Here is a 24,227-nt window from a genome sequence, read left to right on the forward strand (position 1 = left end):
CGCTTTTCTGATGAGAGAGTTGTTGCTCTTCTTTTCTTCAATCTCCTGTTGAGTTTGTAGGTGTTCAGAATGGTTTGATCCCTATCCAGCTGAATTCCTGAGAGGAGACGAAATCCAGGTCTCCTACTCCTCCACCATCTTCCAAAATAAAAAGCTTCTGCACAGTGAAGGAAACAACAAAACCAAAAGGCGACCTATGAAATTGGTGGAGATATTAGCAAATGACATCCAATAAAAGATTAGTATCCAAAATATATAAAGAACTTATGAATCTCAACCCCCAATTAACAAATAATCTAGTTAAAAATGGGTAGAAGACATGAATTGACATTTTTCCAAAGAAGACATCCAGATGGCTAACAGATACATGAAAAGATGCTCAACATCACTCATCATCAGGGAAATGTAAATGAAATCTACAATGAGATATCACCTCATACCTGTTAGAATTGCTAAAATCAACAACACATGAAACAAAACATTTGGGAGAGGATGTGGAGAAAGGAGAACCCTCTTGAAATGCTGGTTGGAAAGCAAACTGTTTCAACCGCTATGGAAAACAGTGTGGATGTTCCTCAAAAAGTTAAAAGTAGAACTATCTTATGATCCAGCAATTGACACCAATTGAACTACTAGGTATTTACACAAAGAACACAAAAATACTAAATTTGAAGGAATATATACATCTCCATGTTTATTGTAGCATTGTCTATAATAGTCAAATTATGGGAAGAGTCCAAATGTCCATCAACTGATGAAATGATAAAGAAGGTGTGGTGCGCGTGTGCACACACACACACACACGTTGGAATATTACTCAGCCATAAAAAAGAATGATGAAATGATATAGAAGGTGTGGTGTTTTTGCGTGTATACACAGACATGGAATATTATTCAGACATAAAAACGAATGGAGTCGTGCCATTTGCAAAGATGTGGATGGAGTTAGAGAGTCTTTTGCTAAGCAAAATATGTCAGAGAAAGACAAATACCATATGATTTCCCTCATATGTGGAATTTAAGAAACAAAACAAATGATCATAGGGGAAAAAAAGAGAAGTTCATGTTCTCACATATAGGATTAGGACACTTGAGGTCACCAGCTCACTGCTGTCTGCCATCACCACCACCTCCACTAAGGAGTCCTCCCCAGCCCCCACCACCACTGCTACCACCTCCATAGCTTCCATGGCCCAAGCGTCCTCACCCTCAGCTTCTATGACCATTGCCACTGCCCTGATTAAAGTCTGCTCACCGAGTAGCAAATGAGGCTTTGATGGGATTCCCAGAGAATTATTTACCATCAAACCAGTCAGTAGCTGCTTTAGCAGAAAATGGGTCATCAAATAATACTGTTGCTTCTCCCTTCAGCTGCCTGTTTCCCTGTCTGTGCGCAGATTAATGGTGGGCTGTCCTGTTTTCTTATTTGTCTTAATAATACCAATCAGCCACAGACTCAATTGTAACATTTTCATCCACGCCTTGCATGAAGATGGTGTTGTTGTCTGAATTATCCTGTTTAAAATCATGATGTGATCCTTGGTCCTGAGCGCCACCAAATTTATTGATGCCAGCATGGTCACTTCTGCCCATGCTGCCTCTGCCTTCACAGTTGCCTTCACAGCCACCTCCATGACCTCCGGTTTCAAAACCACCACTGATGCAGTTGCCACTGCCCCAGCCGCAGCCCCCACAGTCCTGCTGGCCTCCCCTGTAGCCACTGCCACCACCACTCTGGCCCTGATTGCCATAACCACTGCCACCACCACTCATGGAGGATTGATCTTGGCCATACTTACCTCCACCACCCCCTCCATCACCACTTCCACTGCTACTGTTGTATTGATTCTGTTGCCCATAGCCTTGAGGGAGATTATAGGAGCTTTGCTGCTGTCCATAGCTTTGCTGCTGTCCACTATAGCCAGACTGCTGGCCATAGCCCCCACTCTGGGGCTGCCCATGGTCACTGTTCTGAGAACCCCTAGTGTAACTTCCCGAGGTGCTGCTAGGAGCTGTCTGCTGGCCATAGCCAGAATAAGAGGTCTTTGTCCATAAAATGACTGAGAACTCTGACTACTTCCATAGCCACCAGTTGAGCCATATCCCTGGGGAGCTGACCGAGTGCCATAGCCTATGTTCTGGGTCTGTCCATAAGAAGAACCATAGCTGCTCTAACCATAGCCTGAAGTGCCTACTGACTGGATGTAACCACTGTCACTCTGCTGTCCATAGGGCTGATAGCTCTGCTGGGAAGAGCTCTGCCTAGGCTGCATGGGGTAGGCCCCATAGTTTTGGGTTGCTTGTTGGGTATCATCATTTGAGGCCATGTCCACCCACACACAAACAGGCTGACAAGGAACAAGATTCCAACACCACAGAGCATGGAGGCCTCAAGGAATGAGCCTGTTTTGTTTTGTTCTGTTTTGTTTTTTTAATTTAAATTAAAATTACATCTTCAGCCAGAAAAAAAAAAAATGAAACATTTGCTTGGTTAACTTAATTGATTATATTTTTAAATTGATAGTTTTTCCATTACTGTATAGATAGGCACAAAAATACTTCTTAAGATTATTATATCTTCTAGTCATATATTAACTTATTCATTTCTGTACAATGCCAGCCATTAAGAATTCCTTCCTTGTAATTTCCTTCTATAAGGTCATAAAATTTCCGTTTTTTACTTTGAAGAAAAAGCCATGTTCTCTGGCCCTTTACCAATCAGAATTTATCTGCCAATCTACCTAAGCATTTTTATTGGTATCTTGCTATCTTACAAACCTCTAATTTAGTATACTTCACTGTGGAAATTACTGGCAATAGAGATTGCTAGACGATTTTGATTTAGCTCTCTTGCTGTTGAAGGGGGGGAAATCAACATTTCTCCTCCTTATGGTGTCTAATGTTCTTTTTTTCATTTTGGGTTTATAGAAGGGGAAGACCATAATGTCAAAAACATTTAGTTTATCCAAAAACTAGAACAAAACCAATACTCCAATCAACATTCTCAGTGCAGGACTTCATAGTACTCAGACTTAGTGTAGTAGGTAAAATGCTGAAATCTAAAAATTATGATGTTTGTAGCCAAGCAATATTACCTAGCTTTATGACCTTGGACAAGTTAATCTTTCTAAACTTTCATCTATAAAACATGGATAGCAACATGTTTCTCCTCCCCCTGATTGTTATAAAAATATGGTATTTTAAAGTGTTTTGAAAAAAACAGAGCACCAAAAAATTCAGAGAATAGATACAGACATAGGAATAGATATATAAAGATAGTTGGGTGAAACATGTCTTGGATTCTTCCTTACCTCTAGTCTGTCTAACTGCAGGTATTCCCACTTTCAGTGTTCTGCATTTCTCCCTATGCCCGGAGTTCTATGTTACCATTTTCCTAACCCATAGAAACCAAATGTGAAGAATTCATTCACATTGAGCTGTTAGAACATTTTAGTTTCTCTTCATGATGGTATTTGCCTGTTAATGAATTCTTAAAGGGGATTTTGAGAAAAATATATTCTCTTTTATAGCATGTTTCTTACTGGAAACCCACCTTCATATTGCAGTTTAGTATTTATCATTCAAATCAGATACTTGTATGATATTTTGAAAATAGTAAATCTTTCTTTGGAATCGTTTGCTCAGGTTGTCTTTAGCTAGTGGACCTAGGCGTAGGCATAGTTCAAGTTACGTAGATGGTTCTGATGAAGTTATTGTCATTTCTATTTCTGAATTTTATATGGAATCATTTCATATTTCTACTGGCTTAATTCTTTTTCTCCATTCTTAATATTAAATATTATTTTTTAAAAAATTATCAGATTCCAATTTTGACTTGCCAAAATATCAAATCATGATATTTTGTGTACAAAATTTTATGTACACAATCTCTATTATTGATATTGATTACTCTTTTTATTAGTTTGCTAGGACTGATGTAACAAAGTACCACAGACCTGGTAGTTTAGACAATAGAAATGTATTGTCTCACAGTTCCAGAGGAAGTTCTAGAAGTCTGAAATCAATGTACTGATTAGGTTCATTCCTTCTTAGGGCTGTGAGGGAAGGGTCTGTTCCAGGCCTATCTCCTTGGCTTCTAGATGGTTATCATTTGCTTTTGTTTCTTTACATCATCTTTCTTCTTTGTGTGTCTGTGTCTAAATTTCCACTTTTTGTAGAGATATCAGTCATATTTGATTTGGGATTCACTCTATCCCAGTATGACCCCATCTTAACTAATTATATTTACCATTACCCTATTTCCAAATAAGGTCACCTTTTGAGGTACTAGGGTTTAAGATTTCAACATATGAATTTTGATGGGGGACACAATTCAACCTACAACACTTTCCATCCATCTTTTATATATGGTGGAAGAGTTTTTTTCACTTATAACTTCCAGGTGAGACATTGGTTATTAACACCAGTATTACATTGTAATAACTTCTAGACCCATAACAGACCATTTTAGAATATCAAATTGATATTAATATCACCAATAGTAATTAAACCTATTTTACCATTTTATTCACATATTAACTTAATTGGGTATTGTTAAATCAATCACTCTTTATTTAGGGACACCTAGATATTTATGGGATTTTTTCCTTTTACTATATTATTATTAGCAACTTCATTCTGAACTACTGTATTTGCTTACATACTACCTCTACCAATCCCCAGCTCATATACATGTGCACTCCAGTGTGAGTCAAGACAAAGATTCAAAGCAATGAACTAACTTTTTAGTGTACTTCTTTGATACATAGATACAGACCATAATCCTTAGTGGCACTATATTAAATATATATTGAACCATAATCATTAGTGGTACTATATTAAGTATATATTGAACGCACTCCCATATGCCCTCCAATCAGGAGTTTGCCCTCTGACACTCACATAAAAGATTGGAAGTCAGTCTTCATTAAACCAGAAGCAGAATCCAAAGCACTTTTCTAATCACTTTGCTAAATAAATTTCAAGAATTCCTAAACAAAGTGTTGAAAAAGTCCTTCCCTCTTAAATAAGACAGTGTTAAAAGTTAAAATTGACACACTATTCTGGCAAAGGAAGTGAGAGCAATTGGATGAAATAAAAAAAATAAGCAATCTTATGTATGCATTACAGAGAATAATTTTGAAATGTTCCCTGAAGGAATGTGAATTAATAGTGTTTTTTTTTTTTTTTCATTTCACACGATTGGAAACTTTGTGTTTATCTATTGTTTATCTAATGCTGCCATCTAGTGAACATATGAAACTTTGAGAATATAGTTTCTCCTAGGTATTGCAGTGCTTATTAAACAAGATTTTACAAAAATCTTAAAAAGATTCTCATACGTATTTTGTCTTGAAGATTAAAGTTAAAAGAAGAATTCTGAGTCTAAAAGATAAATAGCATAACTGGCTTTAGTTTGGGGAAAATAACTTTTTTAAGATTTATTTATTTATTTGAGAGAGAGAGAGAGAGAGAGTGAATGTGTGCCGGGGAGAGAGGCAGAAGGACAGGGAGAGAGATCTCAAGCTGACTCCAGGGCTGAGCATGGAGGCCAATGAGAGCCTTGATCCCAGGACCCTGAGATCGTGACCTGAGCCAAAATTGAGTTGGATGCTTAACTGACTGAGCCACCCAGGGTCCCCAGGAAAGTAACTTTTATAAGGTGATATTATTCTTTTAAGTCTAGCTGTTTTATTTTTCTTGAATTTAATCTCAGTCAATACCTTTTACTTTTTAAAAAAATATAGCTATGGTTTCTACTTCATAAAGGGAGGTTGACTTTGGTGCTGTAATAAATGTGAAATTACTTTTTTTACATTCATCTATTAACAATAATTGAATGACTGAGGCCTTATGTGCCATATGTTAAATATAAGTATTAAAAACATATGTTTTGGGGCACCTGGGTGGCTCAGTCTTTAAGCGTCTGCCTTCGGCCCAGGTCATGATCCCAGGGTCCTGGGATTGAGCCCCACGTCGGCTCCCTGCTTGGAGGGAGGTCTGCTTCTCCCTCCCCCACTCCCCCTGCTTGTGTTCCCTCTCTCACTGTGTCTCTCTCTGTCAAATAAATAAAATCTTTTAAAAAATAAAATAAAAACATATGTTTTGAAGCATGTGTTTGACTTTATTATAGAACTAGCTAACTCTTATTTTAGGCTATAAAAAGCATAGTGCACTTGTTAATAGTTATATGTAACTGCTGTTTATATAATTGTTGCACTTAATTTTATACAGGCAGAGCTTGGCTATATTTGCTTTAGTGCATTACATTTATAATACATTGGATCAACAGCAACTGAAATTCATTATAGCATGCAATCAAACAACATAGTTGTTACTAATATCATCTTAGTTTTACTTAGTACTTCTCATTGGGTAATGTATGTTCTGTAAAGTTATAGTATTATATAATGGAAAAATCATGGCCAAATTATAGACAGGATGTTATGGGTTTAAATCCTGGATATCCTAGTTGCAAAATTCTGAATTAACTGCACCTTAAATTCCCTGTACCTAAAACCATGGAAACTCAAAAGGTCCCCAAAGAATTGAACCAGAGTACCCTGGCAAACATGATAATATTTCTCCTTGGTTCATTAATTTTATTTAAAAAAATAATTTCAATTCTCCAGCCAAATATTGCTTATCTGTATTTACTATATAGGTAGCAGAGTCTATGAAACATAAGATAGGTGCACAAAAATGCTTTCTTAAATGTTATATGGAAAGACATTTAACTATATAAAGTCTAAAACATTAGAGCAGTTTTGGAAACACTACAACTGTTAGAAAATTCCAAGTCATTGCAGCCAATGTACTGATACATTTTTTCCTAAGATTTTATTTATTTATTTGTCAGAGAGAAAGAGAGAGAGCACAAGCAGGAGGAGCAGCAGGCAAAGAGAGAAGCAGGCTTCCTGCAGAGCAAGGAGCCCGATGCAAGACTCAATTCCAGGACTCTGAGATCACGTCCTGAGCTGAAGACAGATGCTTAACCGACTGAGCCACCCAAGCGTCCCTTTTCTTTTTGCTTTTTGGTTTTTTTTAAAGATTTTATTTATTTATTTGCCAGAGAGAGAGAGAGAGAACGTGAAAGCACAAGCAGGGAGAGAGGCAGGCAGAGGGAGAAGCAGACTCCCTACTGAGCAAGGAGCTCGATGCAGGACTCCATGCCAGAACCCTGGAATCATGACCTGAGCAGAAGGCAGACGTTTGACTGAGCCACCCAGGCAACCCAAAGTACTGATACATTTTTAACAATTGATGTTTTGTGGGGAAAGATCCTTGATTTGTAGTACTTCAGGATTTTTGTGCTAAAATACCACTGTGGTAATTCAAGTTATCAACATTTTATCAGCTGACTTGCAAAATTCCAGAACATTTAACAATTGACCCTTGTACATCAGTACAAACCAGCTGCAGCACAACACTGCTTCCACTTGGATATCTTTCTGTCATTTTATTCTTTCATTAGTATCATATGTAGTTCTGAGTCCCAGAATCAAGACACTATAGTTCTTGGGGTGACTGGTATATTGGCACTCAACATTGATTCCTTTATCCTTTTATAATGAAAATGGTTAGAAAACTGAAAACTACATTTTTTTCAAACTACCTTGCTGCTAAAGTTTAGGATGTTATTATGTTTGGTTCATCAAATATATTTGCATGAGATTAGAAAACAAAAGATTTTTTTTCTCTACAGCCATGTTATCAGAGGTACCAGTATTAGGTTACCAGCATCCTGGTTATCCAGAGACAGGTGGGACTGGGGACTTTTGTTACCTTGGTGTGTATTATAGTGAGCATATAGTGGTTTCAGAACCCACAGCAGTTTCAGTGTCTTCATGGCTGTTCAGGATTCCTTGTTCTAATGGTTTCCTTACCATGGCAGCTTCTTGATTGTGGCACTGTCTTTGTGGAATGTGGCAGGAAGCTTCTGACTCTAGAAGCTCCCTATTTATCTGGGCACTCTAACCAGAAAAATCTTTTAAGTCTCTTTAAAATGTTATACTTACTCATATTTTTTACAGTTTTGCTTAGTTTTCATAATTTCACATTCTTCTTCAGTTACTGCCCTATTCATCTGGTCCCCATTACAACTAAGATTTTTAAAACTACACGCAACTTTTCTTTGCTTATTCAACTCTCATATGCATTTGTTAATTCATTTTATTTTGCCTTCTGAACACTCCACCAAAATTTATTTTTCTAAAGTCATCAATGATCTTTGTGTTACAAAATCTAAAGGATATTTTTTTAGAACTTTAAGGAAAGTGTGGTCTAAAGATGAAGCCAAGGGTATGACTGTAAAATCCTTTGTTAAGAAGTCAATAAGTTCTAAGGTTGGGTTTCAGTATATAGTTCAGTCTGATAAAAAGCCTTAAGGGTGTGCCTCTTAGATCTTCTCAAGCAATAGTGTTTTCAGTAAGTTTCAAGATGTGACCCTCATCTATTTCAATAGAAATCCAAAGTACAGAGTGCTTATCTTAAAGAGATTTGTGAGCATGGCAGTCTAATCAAGTGAGCCCCAATCAGATGTAAGGGATACTCACAAAGTATTAAAGAGAAGTATATTCACAGAAACACTTCCAATTTGAATGGAAATGGACAGAGACAAGTAGAAAATTTAAAAAGTCCTTTTGACCACCCAATTCTACTGATGGGAAACATACTGAAAAACAAAACAAAACAAAACAAAAAGAAAAACAAACAAACGGCAAACATGTACTACCATTCATGAAGAAGGGAGGGTGATTCTGAGAGGCACAGGAAATTATTGTTGGGCAGGAGTAGGATGGAGTCCTAATCAAGGAACTTCAAATATCTTACTGGCTAGATTTTAGAATTGCTATGGTTATTGTGCCTCTAATTTTCCCCTTTGTGAACAGTACCATCTAAAGCACTTATACTATGACTGTCCTACTATTGTATGGTGAGGGTGTGAGAGATAGATAACTTGTTCCTTTCATTCCCAAGTCTTTAGATGGAGAGGAAATGTACTTGAGGTTCTATACTTAGTAAAATACATGAGGAGCTTCATCCATAAAAAAACTTAATTTGAATGATGACATTGTGAACTTTGAACTGATTCTGTAATGGCATGAGGCTTTTGGGTGCCTTACTGACACCAGCTAGACCCCAAGACCTGACCTTTACTGCCCATCTGCTTGTACTCATCAACCTTTGTCCCACATTTTTCCTTAAGCTCTTCTTTCCAGCTAATCTCTTAACTCAGGCAAATGGGAAGTGAAACTGCCCCCTCAAGTGATAGCAACTGCCCTGACAAGACCTGCATCCCGCCCAGAGCACCCAGAACAGTTTGAGCTTAACCTTTGAGTTGTGTCCGCACAGATGGACCATGGAGTGACCTCTAGAATGACTGACAACTGCTTTTATCTCATCATAACATTAAAATTTTTGCCTAAGGAGGAGCACAAGCCTGATTTACATAACATACAATGTGTGTATAGGCATATATCCTTAAGACACATGTGTGACCTTATGCCAGCCTCTACATATGATGACAAGGCTTCCTTATTTAAATATTCATCTTAACCCTAAATAAAAAGAATTCATTCACCCTTGCTTGGGGAGTCACACTTTTGGAAGCCATACCCTGTGATCTCCTTATTTGCCGCAAATGAAGTTTTCTTTGTGTGACAGCTCAACCTGGTGCAGTTTCTGACTTGCCAAGGAGTGAACTCACGTTGTTTCAGTTACATTAGGAAAGGATGACTATATTTTACACACAAAAGGGACAAATATTTTTTTTCCAGAAAAGGTTGGTATTGATACTTTTAAAATATATCAATAATTTATTTGATACTCTTTTCTTCAAGATATACAACCTAATCCCCCACCCCTTGATGTGTTCTGGACTTAGTAAATCACTTCTAATGAATGGAATAAAATAGAATGATGGTAGATGGCTTCAGAGACTAAGTAATGAAAGGCATTATAATTGACTTTTTGCTCTCTTTCTTTGATTATTAGCTCTGAGGGAAGTTAGCTGCCATGTTTTCAGAAGATGCTCATATGGGAAGTGTCTTAGTCATTTCAGGATGCCGTAACAAAAATGCTATAGACTGGGAAGCTTAAACAATATACATTACTTCTCACAGTTTTGGAGGCTGGCAAGTCCAAGATCAGGGTTCTGGCTAATTTGTTTCCTAGTGAGAGCTGTTTCCCTGATTATATCCTCATATGGCAGAGAGAATGGGGATTGGGGGTGAGTGCTCACACTCTTTCCTGTCTCTTATTATAAGAGCACTAATCAATCCCATCATGAAGGCTGCACCCTCATGACCTGATTACCACCCAAAGTCCCCTTCTCCAAATACCATCATATTGGGGATTATGACTTCAACATATGAATTTTAGGGGATACAAACATGCAGTCCATAGCATAGAGGAACTGAGGCCTCCTGCTAACAATCCCCAAGGTATTGAGGCATCCTGACAACAGCCATGTGAGTGAGTGAGGCATCTTAGAAGTGAATCCTCTAGTCCCAGTCAAGTCTGCAGTCCTGACTGAGAGCTTAATTGAAACCTCATGAAAGACAATGAATCTGAATGACCTAGCTAAACTGCTCTTAGGTTTTTGACCATCAGCAACTGTGTGAGATAATAATTTTTTATTCTTTTAAGCTGTTAAATTTTAGGTAATTTTGGTAGCAGTAGATTACTATGATAAATATTTTGCTTTAAGCATAATTAGTTGATCTTGTTTCCTTGAAATACTCAATTGGTTTCTAGAAATAATACTCATAGTTTTCTCTTTCCTCCCTGGCTACTTATTTTCAGATTAATTTACCATCCCATTACTAATTTATAAATATTTAAATTTGAGTTCATCTGGGCTCCACTGGTTTTTCTTCTTTTTTAAATGTTTCTGTCTACATTCAAACCCTAAATGATCTCCTCTAGACTCATGGCTTTAAACAGAATCTATGTGAAGGTTACTCCTAAATTTATATATCAGCCCATACCTCTTCCCTGAACTCCAGACCCATGTATCTCTTTGATATTCCCACTTGGGTATCTTATAGAAGGGAGGTTAATTTTAACAACTAGTGCTGTGCTTCCTAAATCTTTCTTCCTCCATTTTCTCCTGCCTCAGGAAATGGTATCGCTCTCCACCCAATTGCCCAGGCCATAAACAGGGTTGTTCTTGGCACTATTCTCATTTCCCAAATTTATCTTAGCACCAAATTCTACTGATCCTATCTTCAGAATATATCTTGAATACATTTATTTGTCACACTTCCTGCTATCCCACTCTAATTCAAGCCACTCATCTCTTATCTCAACTTCTAAAATATTTCTCTGGCTAGTCTCTTTCACTATAGGATATTTTCTACACATGAGCAAGAGTGATCATATTTTTTTAACCATAACAAAAACATCATTATCATACTTAGTAAACACTAGTCATTTAATATACTCAAATATCCAGTGTTCAAACATTAATTCCATATCACCAAATATTCAGTCCATACCTAAATTTCCCTGATTATTTCATTTTTATTATACCTTATGCACATCAAGATCTAAATAAGGCCCATGCACTGTGATTAATTGATCTCTTACAATATATTTTTTATCTATAGGTTTTATACTTATAGGTATCCATTTGTTTGAATTTAGTTTCTGTAATAACATAAGTTCGTATTATAGAGTGTTTAATAATCTGGATTTTGCTAGGTTCAACTTGTTCAACTCTTAAAACTGTGCTTTTTGCCTTTTAGTATGCCTTGCAATTTTTGGTTGAAAGGTGGATATGACGTACTGGCTAAAAGGAACTACAGTAAACAGACCTTTAGTGATGTAGTGGTAAGGTGTAGTGGGAAGGAAAACATTCTATAGCCCTATGATTAGCTGTCAGTCTTTTGGTGAGCCTGTGTCCCTGTGCCCCCGGACTGTGAACTTCATCAGTGTTTCTCCATTTGTTCCCCTTAGATGGAAGGATGGCTAGAGGGAGCTGGAGGTGGGTTATTTCCTTTTCCTCATCTGGAAGGCTGGAACCAGTTGGGATTAAATATTTCCCTTCTTCCAGGTAGGTTAGGTTCTGCTAAAACCCCAGCAGTTTAGGTTCTGGTAAACAGATTCTTCTTAGGACAGGGCTTGTTAAGAAGAACAGAATACTCTAGTATACTTAAAAATGGTCCCTTTCCCCATATCCTGCCAGAAACAGGAGGCAAGATTTCCCCTGATATTCACTGTGAGGAATAGATAGAGCTCCTGGAGGTAAAACTCACAAAAGTGTGGGAGTTTCCCTAGAATTTGTTCCCCTGGATTTTTTTGGAATCTCGAACTTGAGCCTCCAGTGATTATTCACTTATAGTTCAGGTTTCTTCAGCACTTGTTCACTTGGTGGTTTCTGCTCAAGTCTCTTATTCTGGAAACCAGTGACTCCCTGTATTTTCCTGTCCATCTCTCCAACCATGGAAGCAGTGATTTGTTCTGTGTCCACACCTCTCTTATGGATCCAAGAAAAGATTTTGGCTTTTCACTCTGTTCAGCTTTTACTTGTTGGTAGGACAGAGTAGTGATTTCTAAGCTCCTTACTTGCTGGATTGGAAACCAGAAGTCAGTTTGATGTATTTAAAATTGAAGTTTTGAAGAATAAAGGTGTATGAACAGTGCAGACTTTTCATGACATTTTTAGACCATGTAATTGTATGCAGTTGAAGTTCATACTAATCAAATTCAAGAGTATGAAATTCAGGAAACCTTGTTCACAAAGTATGTTATTTGTTAGGAAGAACAAATTAGACTTCTGGGTTTACTGGTTACATGCATGTACCTTGCTCATAATTATTAATTAAACTTTGGTGTAACTATTTTTTATAATAAATTCTTACATTGATATTGAGGGCTTAAGGCTAGTGCCTAATATTAACTGAAATTAAAATTAATCCATTTTCCCTTTTGCAATTTTTAGTCACAATCTATATGCTAGTGATGTTGATTGAATTAAATTTGTGATAGCTATTAAAATAATTTTAAAACATTCAGCTTCTAGCATTGCATTTATTGATTATTGTCATTAAAAGTTCCAGAAGACTGTATTACCACTCTGCAGATGGAAATCTCACTATGATATGGGATATCAGTATAGTACTTTTCCCCCCTTATGTCCTGTGTTTAGTCCTGAATAAAATGTTTGAAACATTGAGGTACATATTGACAAGTCAAGGGCAAAGTAGAACACTATTCAAATATTATAAATTGAGATGAGCAGTTACATAATGAGATATTCTAATTTTGCCTTTTGCTTTTATTTATCTCTCAGCTGGCAGCAATTTATCTGGATTTTGACTCTTTTTAAATTAGACTTAGAACACACTTATAGGTGTTGATACTTTCTCTTTTAATGACAGTCTCTGAGCTCTGCTGACACATGAAAAGTAAAAATGGAAAGAAAATCTTAAAACTTAAACTGAACCAAATTAGAACATTAACATATGGGTCAATATCTTTCTAACATGGGAAAACTTTGTATCGTCAACTTTGAAAACTACTTAGAAATAACTAGTTTTGTTTTCTAGTTTTCTGCAATTACATCTATTTAAAATACCTGAACAAACATTTTTAAGTTAATATTCATTTTTTATTGAAGTATAGTTGACACAAAATATTACATTAGTCTCAGGTGTATAACATAGTGATTAGACAACTCTATACATCATGCTATGCTCACCACAAGTGTAGCTACCATCTGTCAACATACAACACTATTACAATACCATTGACTCTATTCCCTGTGCTATAACTTTCATCCCCCTGACTTATTCATTCCATAACCATAAGTTCATACTTCTCACTCCCCTTCACCCATTTTACCCATCCCTTACCCCCATCCTACAAACACCAATTTGTTTTCTATATTTATGGGTCTGTTTCTGCTTTTTTGCTCATTTGTTTTTTATTTTACTTTATTTTATTTTTAAAGATTTATTTATTTATTTATTTGTCAAAGAGAGAGCACGGATGGGGGAGAGGCAAGCAGAGGGAGAAGCAGGCACCCTGCTGATCAAAGAGCCTGATGCGGGACTCGATCCCAGGATAATGGGATCATGACCTGAGCCAAAAGCAGATGCTTAACCGACATGAGCCACCCAGGAGTCCCTATTTTGCTTTTTAGATTCCAAATAAAATGAAATCATTTCTGGACACACATTTTTTTTAGGGCTAAGTAATAGTCGTGTGTGTGTGTGTGTGTGTGTGTGTGTGTGTGTGTGTGTGTGTATCCACACATTTTTCAACATATGTCTTCTCAGGCAAGGAAAACAAACCAGAACCAACATTTATAGCACCAAACATAAAGGACATGCATGTAATTATGTATGGCTTGGCCAAGACCACTGGCTAATGATGGCAGTTAATGTTCATAATATATAGGAAAGACCCACATACAGAAAGATGAATTCACAAAAAAGAGTTATGCTATACATAAAATCAAGTAATATTTAAAATGTGAAGAAAATGGCATTTACACACAAACCCTGGGCTAATGTCTATAGGGCTATTTCCTGCCTAGAGGAAACTGCAGGCCCAAGCATTTCAGACCTCAATGAAAGAAAAATCTCTGAGAACTCTTGTTGGTTTGAGAATAGAGGTATGAGTTTCTCAATAGGATGAGCTACTATGTTTAAGGAAATGTTTCTATCTGATGGGGTTGAAGCTACAAGTTAATAAACATAATAGTTAGATTTTGTCATCTGTAAATATATACAGCCAGTCACTCTAAAATGCTTATACAATTGTACATGGTTTATAAAATTGCAGTAAATAAGTGTAAGTTGCTGTGATATTATGACCTGTTAATTATAATTAATAATAGTTTCCTGAAGAATATAGGAACTAAATAATCTGGTAAGATGGACTGACTTTCAATAAACCAAGAATAACATCTTAAGAATTGGTACCAAATAGCATAATTGGGAATCTGAAATGAAATATATTCATATATTAATGCATACAGTATTAATAATGAACAGTATTAAATACAATTAAAATTAAATAACTATAATATTTTTAAGTAGAATAACACAGTAAGGCAATCATTGCATTAGGAGACGTGATCACTGTTCACAATATTAAAGTTATTGATGAGTGCAGTAGGAATAATCAGTTATAATAATATAGTTGAATTTCCTATAGATAATGTATGAACAGAAATATCTTGCAAATGCTTGTACAAAGGGTGTGTAATCCAGAGAATAACTTAGATTATAATTCATGTGTTGTATAACAATCTAAATGAAACTCAGTTTTATATATTAATTTGCTTACTAAACAGTAAATATTATTAGCAATGCAACATAATGGATGCTATGATGTTTAAAAATGTATATTCTTTTTTAATGATTTAGACATTTTAAATTCCGGTATAAATAACATACAGTGTTATATTAATTTAAGATATATAGTGATTCTGGGAAGCCTGGGTAGCTCAGTCAGTTAAGCATCTGCCTTTGGCTCAGGTCATGATCCCAGGTCCTGGGATCGAGTCCCACATTGACTCCTTGCTCAGCGGGGAGCCTGCTTCTCCCTCTGCCTACCGCTCCCCCTGTTTGTGCTTTCTCTCTCTCTCTTTCTGACAAATAAATAAAATCTTTAAAAAATATATAGTGATTCAACAATTCTATACATTACCCAGTGTTCATTAAAATAAATGTAATCTTAATCTGCATCAAGTATTTTACCCATGCCCTCACCTGCCTCCCCTCTGGTAAACAATTGTTCACTATAGTGTCTCTTTATTTTTTCCTTTGTTCATTTGTTTTGTTTCTTAAGTTCCACATATGACTGAAATCATATTTATTTTTCTCTGATTGACTTATTTTAATTAGCATCATACTTTCTAGATCCATTCATGTTACAAATGGGAAGATTTCATTCTTTTTATGGCTGAATAATATTCTACTGCATATATATAGCACTTCTTTTTTATGCATTCACCTAACAATGTACACTTCGGCTGATTACATAATTTGTCCATTGTAAATAATGCTGCAGTAAACATAAATTGTGCACATATCCTTTTAAATTAATGTTTTTGTATTCTTTGGGTAAATACCCAGCGGTGCTATTACTGGATAATATGGCAATTCTATTTTTAATTTTTTGAGGAACCTCCATACTGTCTCCCACAGTAGCTGTATCTGTTTGCATTCCCACCAACAATGCACAAGGGTTCCTTTTGCTCTCCATAACCTTGACAACACTTCTTTTCTTTTCAATTTTAGCCATTCTGACTGGTGTGAGGTGATATCTCTGTGGTTTTGATTTTCATCTCCCTGATGTTGAGTGATGTTGAACATCTTCTCCTTTGTCTGTTGGCCAGCTGTATCTTTTCCTTGAAGAAATGTCTGTTCATGTATTCTGCCCATTTTTAATTGGATTATTGGAGGGGGTTGAAGTTGAGTGGTATAATTTATTTATATATTTCATATACTAAATATTTATTAGATGTCATTTTCAAATATTTCTTCCATTCAGTAGTTTGTCTTCTGGTTTTGTTGATTTTGTTTTCTTCACTGTGCAGAAGCTGTTAATTTTGATAGTTTTTTGTTTTTGTTTTTATTTCCCTTGCCTTAGGAAACATATCTAGAAAGATGTTGCTATTGCTGATTTCAGAGAAATTACTGCCTGTGATCTCTTCTAGGATTTTTATGGTTTCAGGTCTCACATTTAGGTCCTTAATCCATTTTGAGTTTATTTTTGTGCATGGTGTTACAAAACAGTCCAGTTTCAATCTTTTGCATGTAGTTCACCAGTGTTCCCAACACCATTTGTTGAAGAGACTATCTTTTTTCCCATTGCATATTCTTACCTCTTTTGTCAAATATTAATTGACCATATAATCATGGGTTTATTACTGTTTTCTATTCTGTTTTATTGACCTACATGTTTATTTTTGTGCCCATATCATATTTTTTTGATTACTGCAGTTTTGTAGTATAACTTGAAATCTGGATTCGTGGTAAGTCCAGCTTTTCTTTTCTCTTCCTTTCTTTTCTTTCCTCAAGATTGCTTTGGCTATTTGGGGTCTTTTGTGGTTCCCTACAGATTTTAGGATTATTTGTTCTGGTTCTGTAAATAATGCTGTTGGTATTTTGATAGGGATTGCAATAAATCTGTAGATTGCTTTGCACAGTATCGTTTTAACAATATTTGTTAATTGTTCCAATCCATGAGCATGGGAAAACTTTCCATTTGTTTGTGATGTCTTCAATTTCTTTCATCAATGTTCTAAGGTTCTCAGAGTACAGGCCTTTCACCTCTTTGGTTAAGTTTATTCCTAGATGTTGTATTACTTTGGGTGCAGTTTTAAACAGTGTTGTTTTTTTGTTTGTTTGTTTGTTTTCCATTTCTCTTTCTGTTGCTTCATTTTGTGTGTGTAGAAATGCAACAAATTTCTATATATTGACTTTGTATTCCTCAAACTTACTGAATTCATTTATCAGTTCTAGTTGTTTTTTTGGTAGAGTTTAGGGTTTTCTATTTATAGCATCATGTCATCAGCAAATAGTGAAATTTTTACTTTTATTGCATTTTGTTGTCTGGCTGCTGGAACTAGGACTTCAAGTACTATGTTGAATAAAAGTGGTGAGATTGAGCATCCTTGTCTTGTTCCTGATTTTAGGGAAAAAGCTCTCAGTTTTTCCCCATTGAGGATGTTATAAGCTGTGGGCTTTTCATATATGGCCTTTATATGTTGAGATATGTTACCTCAAAACATGCATTGTTGGGGTGCCTGGGTGGCTAGGTCAGTTGAGTGTCTGCCTTTGGCTCAGGTTGTGATCCCAGGGTCCTGGCATCGAGCCTCATGTTGGGTTTTCTGCTCAGCAGGGAGTCTGCTTCTCCCTCTCCCTCTGCCTCTCCCCCTGCTTGTGCTCTCTCTCTGTCTGTCAAAAAAATAAACAAAATCTTAAAAAAAAACCAAACATACATTTTTGAGGGTTTTTATCATGAATGGATATTGTACTTTGTCAAATGCTTTTACTGCCCTATTGAAATCATCAAATGGTTTTAATCCTTTCTCCTGTTGATATATCACGTTGATGGATTTGTGAATATTGAACCACATTTGCATTCTGGGAATACATCCCACTTGATTGTGGTGAGTGATTTTTTTAAATTTCTTTGTGATTCAGTTTTGGGAGGCTATATGCATCTAGGAATTTATCCATTTTTTCTAGGTTGTACAGTTTATTGACATATAATTTATCATAATATTCTCTTACAATCCTTTGCATTTCTGTGGGTTTATTTGCCTCCATTCTCTCCCCACCCTCTCTCTCTCAATGAGTCTGGCTAAAGTTTTATCAATTTTTGTGATATTTTCAGAGAGCCAGCTCCTGGTTTCATTGATTTTTTTTTCTATTTTTTTTGTTTTGTTTTGCTTTAGATTCAATTTCCTTTATTTCTGCTGTAATTATTATTTCCCTCCTTCTGCTTGCTTCAGCCGTCATTTGTTGTTCTTTTTCTAACTCCTTTAGGTGTAAGGTTGGGTTGTTTATTTGAGGTTTTTGTTTGTTTGTTTGTTTGTTTGTTTGTTTTGCTTCTTTTGGTATTGCTATAGTGCTATATATGTCCCTGTTGAAACTGCTTTTGCTGCATCCCAAAAGTTCTGGACTCATGTGTTTTCATTTTTATTTGTTTTCATGGTTGACCCATTAATTTCTGGTTGACCCATTAATTGATTTGATTTTCTGGTTGATCCATTTCTTCTTTGATTTTCTGGTTGACTCATTAATTGTTTAGTAGCATGTTGTTTAATGTCCATGTGTTTGTGGTCTTTCTAAAAAATGGAATCTTACCATTTGCAATAACATGGATGGAGCTACAGTGTAGTGTATATATATACATATATCACATCTTCTTTATCTATTCCACTCTCACTATTATTGTATAACATAGTACTGGAAGTCTTAGCCTCAGCAATCAGACAACAAAAAGAAATAAAAGGTATTCAAATCAGCAAGGAAGAAGTCAAACTTTCACTATTTGCAGACAACATGATACTCTATGTCAAAACCTGAAAGACTCCACCAAAAAATTGCTAGAATTAATACATGAATTCAGTCCTCTACTATTATTGTATTACTAGTAGTTCCTTTTTTGTTATTAACTGTTTTATGTGTTTGCATGTTCCCACGTTGGGTGCCTATACATTTACAATTGTTACATCTTCTTGTTGGATTGTTCCCTTTATGATTATACAGTGTACTTCTTTGTCTTCTATTACAGTCTTTATTTTAAAGTCTTTCTTTTCCAATATAAGTTTTGCCACTTTGGCTTTCTTTCTACATCCATTTCCATGGTAACTGCTTTTCCATCCCTTTTCTTTCAAGCTGCATGTTGCTTTAGGTTTGAAATGAATCTCTTCTAGGTATCATATATATATGGTTCTTGTTTTTCGTTTTTTATTTTTTATTTTTTTGTTTTCTAAATCCATTCTATCACCCTATGTCTTTTGATTGGAACATTCATGTATTTACATTAAAAATTTAATTATTGGTACTTATGCACTCACTGCCATTTTGTTACTTTTTTATGGTTGTTTTTGTAGTTCTCTGTTCTTTTCTCTTTTTTGCTCCCTTCTCTCACATTTGGTGGGCTTTCTTTGGTGATGTATTTTGATTCATTTCTCTTTATTTTTTGTATATTTATTATTGGTTTTTGATCTGTTGCCATCTAGTTTGTATATAATATCTTCTGCATATAGCAATCTATATTAAGTTGATGGTCACATAACCTTGAACACTTCTTTACTCCCCACCCCACTACATTTTAGGTATATGGTGTCATACTTCACATACTTATATTTTGTGATTCCCTTGACTAATTTTTACAAATATACTTATTTTTATGGATTTTGTGCTTCATACTTGTCTTACTCCTACTTTTGTTCTTTCTTTCCACTCAGAGTCACCTTTCACATTTTTTGTAGGGCTGGTTTAGTGGTCACAAATTCCTTTAACTTTTATTTGTTTGAGAAACATTATTTCTCCTTCCATTCTGAATGATATCTTTGCTGGATAGAATATTATCGACTACATGCTTTTATTCCTCTCAACTCTTTGAATATATCATGCTGTTCCCTTCTTGCCTGCCAATTTTCTGCTGGAAAATCCACTGATAGCCTGATGGTATTTCCCTTGTATGTAACTGTCCTCTTTTCTCTTGCTGTTTTGTTTTGTTTGTTTTTGTTTATTTATTTATTTAATTTTTGATATAATGTTCAACAATTCATTAGTTGTGTATAACACCCAGTGCTCTCTTGCTGCTTTTAAAGTTCTCTCTTTATCACTACTTTTTGCCATTTTAATTACTATGTGTCTTTGTGTGGACCTCCTTGAGTTGATTATGTTGATTATGTTGGGGGCTCTCTGTAACTCCTGGATCTTGATGTCTGTTTTCTTCTCCAGATTAGGGAAGTTTTCAGCTATCATTTCTTCATGTAAATTTTCTGCCCCCTTTTGTCTCTCTTCTCCTTCTTGGATACGTATAATTCAAATATATTCTTGATGGTGTCACTGAGTTCCCTAGGTCTATTTTCATCTTGTATCATTTTTTTTCACTTACTTGCTCAGTTTAATTGCTTTCCATTACTGTCCTCCAGGTCACTGATCCATTTTTCTTTTTCCTCTAGTCTACTATGCATTCCCTCCATTGTATTTTTTTTTTTGAAAGAGAGAGAGAGTGTGTGTGTGTATGTGTGTGAGTGGGGGAGGTGAGGGGCAGAGGGAGAGAGAGAGAAGGGCTCAATCTCATGACCCAGAGATCATGACCCCAACCAAAATCATGAGTCCAATACTTAACTGACTGAGCCACCCAGGTGCCTTCCCATTGTATTTTTAATTTCAATTATTGAGTTCTTCATCTCTGATTGCTTCTTTTTAATGTATTCTATGTCTTTGTTAAGGGTCTCACTGAAGTCCCCCACTCTTTTCTCAAGTCCCATGAGTATCTTTATGAATATTTAAATTCTCTATCAAGCATATTACTTATTTCCATTTTTCTTAGGTCTCTTGCTATCATTTTGTCCTGTTGTTTCATTTGGGACATATTCCTCTGTCTCCTCATTTTGTCTAACTCTGTCTGTTTCTGTGTGTTAGGAACATCAGCTACATCTCCTGTTCTTCATCTTAGTGGTTTTATGAAGATGAGGTCCTATAGTGCCCTTCAATACAGTGTCCCCTGTTCCCCAGGACCTGGTGCTTCAGGGAGTGTCTTCTATGTGTGTTGCCCTGCTGTTGATCCTGGCCAGTTTTTCCTTCAGTCCAGTCTTCTACAGAGGCTCTCTTTGCCTGTTGTGAGCATTGTCTAGTCTTTGGTCACATGGGGTGTCTTTTAATAAGATGTGTGCTGGTATGCTTGTGAAATGAGGCTTGTGGCCACCACCACTGAAACCAAGGCCCCACAAAATTCACCTGTTAGTAGATGTGGTATTGGCAGGATTTGCACTTGTCTTCTGGGGGAGGGGACCCACAGCACTTGGACTGAGGCAATGTGACTAGAAAAGGTATATCCACTGAAGTGCAGGATTTGGTGTGAGCAAGTTAAATAACATGTATGGGTTCTGTGCTGGTTCCCACAGGTGGCCATATGTTTATGCTGGGCAGAGGGAGAGGGGAATTGTGCCTACCAGCTCCTTTGTTCCTGGAAGCATCTCTCTGTGATCTCTGCCTCTCTGGACCATGTTCTGTGATGAGTAAGTAACTCCCTTCTACTTGCCTCCAGTGTTTTTCCAACTGCTGCTTCCAAGCTGTATTTCAACTGGCTGTTTATCATTCTTCTAAGGGTTGGAACTCAGCTTCCTAAAGCCATCCAGACTCTCAGAGCCAAGCCCACTGATTTTTTAAAATTCTAGGCTTTAACTCCTACTGGTTGTAAAAACTCATGTTATTTGATGACTCTGGCTTTCAAAGCCAAATATGTGGGCTTCCTAGTGTGATGGTCTGTTTTGCCCTTCTTTGTGCCACCAGCTTCCCCCTGACTTTGGACTACTATGGTCCATTCACTATCAAACCATATCTCCACCCTTTCTACCTTCTTCAATGTGACCTGTTCTCTACTTTTAGTTGCAGGGTTTGTTCTGCCAGTCTTTGGGTCATTTTCTAGGTTATTTACACTGATGTGTTATCTAGTTGTATCCATGGGATGAGATGAGCTTAGGGTCTTACTACTCAGCCATCTTCCCCAGAAATCCCCCCAAATGTGTATTCTTGTCCATATTCCTAGAAATAGACAAAATAGTCCTTTTGCCTTTCCAGTCTCACTTGGAATAAATACATAAACACAAGTCATATAATACGGGGTGCTTGGTTGGCTCAGGTTATTAAGCATCTGCCTCTGGCTCAGGTCATGATCCCAGCATCCTGGGATCAAGCTCTGCATCAGGCTCCCTGCTCAGTGGAGAGCCTGCTTCTCCCTCTCCCCCACTGCTCCTGCTCTCTCTCTCTCTCGCTATGTCTCTCTTTCTCACTTTCAAATAAATAAATGTCTTTAAAAAAACATAAGTAATATAATAGAATTGTTATTAGTAGACATTGTATATTAATAAATAAGATTGCCCTAATTAAGTTTTTTAGCTGCTCTAATCTAATAACAAAATTCAAACTTTTATGTGAGAAAATCAATTATGTTCTCAATAAGAGGAAATATACAACTTGTATTTGATGGAAGAATAGTTCTAAAGAGTTAAAAGGAACTAGAGTGTTCCAAGATGGAGTAGTAGGGGGACCCTGAACTTGTTTCATCCTTGGAAAGCAACTAGATCAACCTTCAACTATTTTGAACAACTAGGAAAAGGATCAGAGGGATACAGAAACAATTCCCATATTTGGAGCGAGTGGATTTGACAGAAGCAAGGTTTAGAAACCAGAGTTGGAGGATTGGGGAGCAGCAGGGCCCGGAAGGGGAGGAAGCTCGGTTCCTGGAGCAAAGTCAGGAAGAGGGAGAAAATTGGAAAAATTGCAGCAGTTTGTGACCCCTCAATAAGCTGTGGAAAGTGAATCCCTAGGTTGTTTAGGGAACGATTGTTCCCCTTTCCGGAGGGCATCGGAGGACTATATTTGTCCTCTCCAGAGACAAAGGGGAGCCATTCAAGGGAGCTCTGCAGTGGGGTCAGTGGGGCACACAGAAGAGAGAAAAGCTCTTAACTTTTTTTGTATGAGTCACAGGAGGCTTGAACCTCTTTGTGCATGCCTTTACAGCTGCTTTTCTGGGACTGACTGCCCACAGAGCAACTTTTTGCTCTGACCCACAATAGCTTGAAACTGTTGTGTGCGGGCCTTTATAGCTACTTTTCTGGGACTGGCTGGGTGCAGCACAGAGGCTGAAGCAGATTGCTGATAACCTGGCCACTGCTTTTTGCCCTCAGCCACAATAGCCTGGAACCTCTGTCAGCATGCCCTTACAGCTGTTTTTCTGGGGCTGGCTGGGAACAGCAAAGATTGGAGCAGATCACTGATAATATGGCCACCACTTTTTGCTATCAGTCACAATAGATTCAAGCCTTTGCAACAGCTTTTCTGGGACAAAGGGGAGTAGGGAACTGAGTCAAGTGCAGATGGCTGATAGCTTTGCCATAGCTTCTCACTGAGTGTTAGAAACTCAAGACTTTGCCCAGGCACTGTGTGAAGTCTTTTCAAGGGGGCGGAGGGGGAGAACAGTGCTGGGCACACTCTGAGGCTCCTCGCCTGGGGATGGGAGTGGGTGGGCACATACCAGGCCCTTTAAGACTTGGAGCTTTGAATCCCAGCCATGGGCAGAGATAAAATGCTGGAGATCTGTGGATCTGGGCATGCTGATGACATGGACACAGGCAGGTTAGGTCAGGGGATTGGGCTAAAGGATATTGCTCACTTTTCTGGGAGGGCCTCCTGAGCAATGGCTGTTGGGAGTTCTGTCCCCCAGGGACAAAGTGACAAGGTGACACCATATTCTACCTCTTCCGCCACCATCCCCTCCTCCAGCCCACCAGCACAGACTCCAGAAAGAAACAGTGTCCCTAATGGAAGCTGGGATCCCTTACACTAAACCTTGCCACCTGACCTGGGAGTAGCATCTTTCCAAGGGCTAGTCAGCTGTGAACCAGCACAGCAGTCCCCCTTTTTCTGATATGTCATTTGCAAATATCTTCTCTGCATTCTGTAGGTTGTCTTTTAGTTTTGTTGACTGTTTAGTTTGCTGTGCAGAGTCTTTTT

General features: G+C 37.1%; 1 pseudogene; it reads right to left on the minus strand.

The window, feature by feature from the left end:
- Positions 1-1,093: 1,093 nt before the first annotated feature.
- Positions 1,094-2,327, minus strand: LOC102750234 (RNA-binding protein FUS pseudogene; annotated as a pseudogene).
- Positions 2,328-24,227: the final 21,900 nt, after the last annotated feature.

This window comes from Leptonychotes weddellii, chromosome X, assembly GCF_054177405.1.
Source record: "Leptonychotes weddellii isolate Sample4059 chromosome X, ASM5417740v2, whole genome shotgun sequence".
Taxonomy (NCBI): domain Eukaryota; kingdom Metazoa; phylum Chordata; class Mammalia; order Carnivora; family Phocidae; genus Leptonychotes; species Leptonychotes weddellii.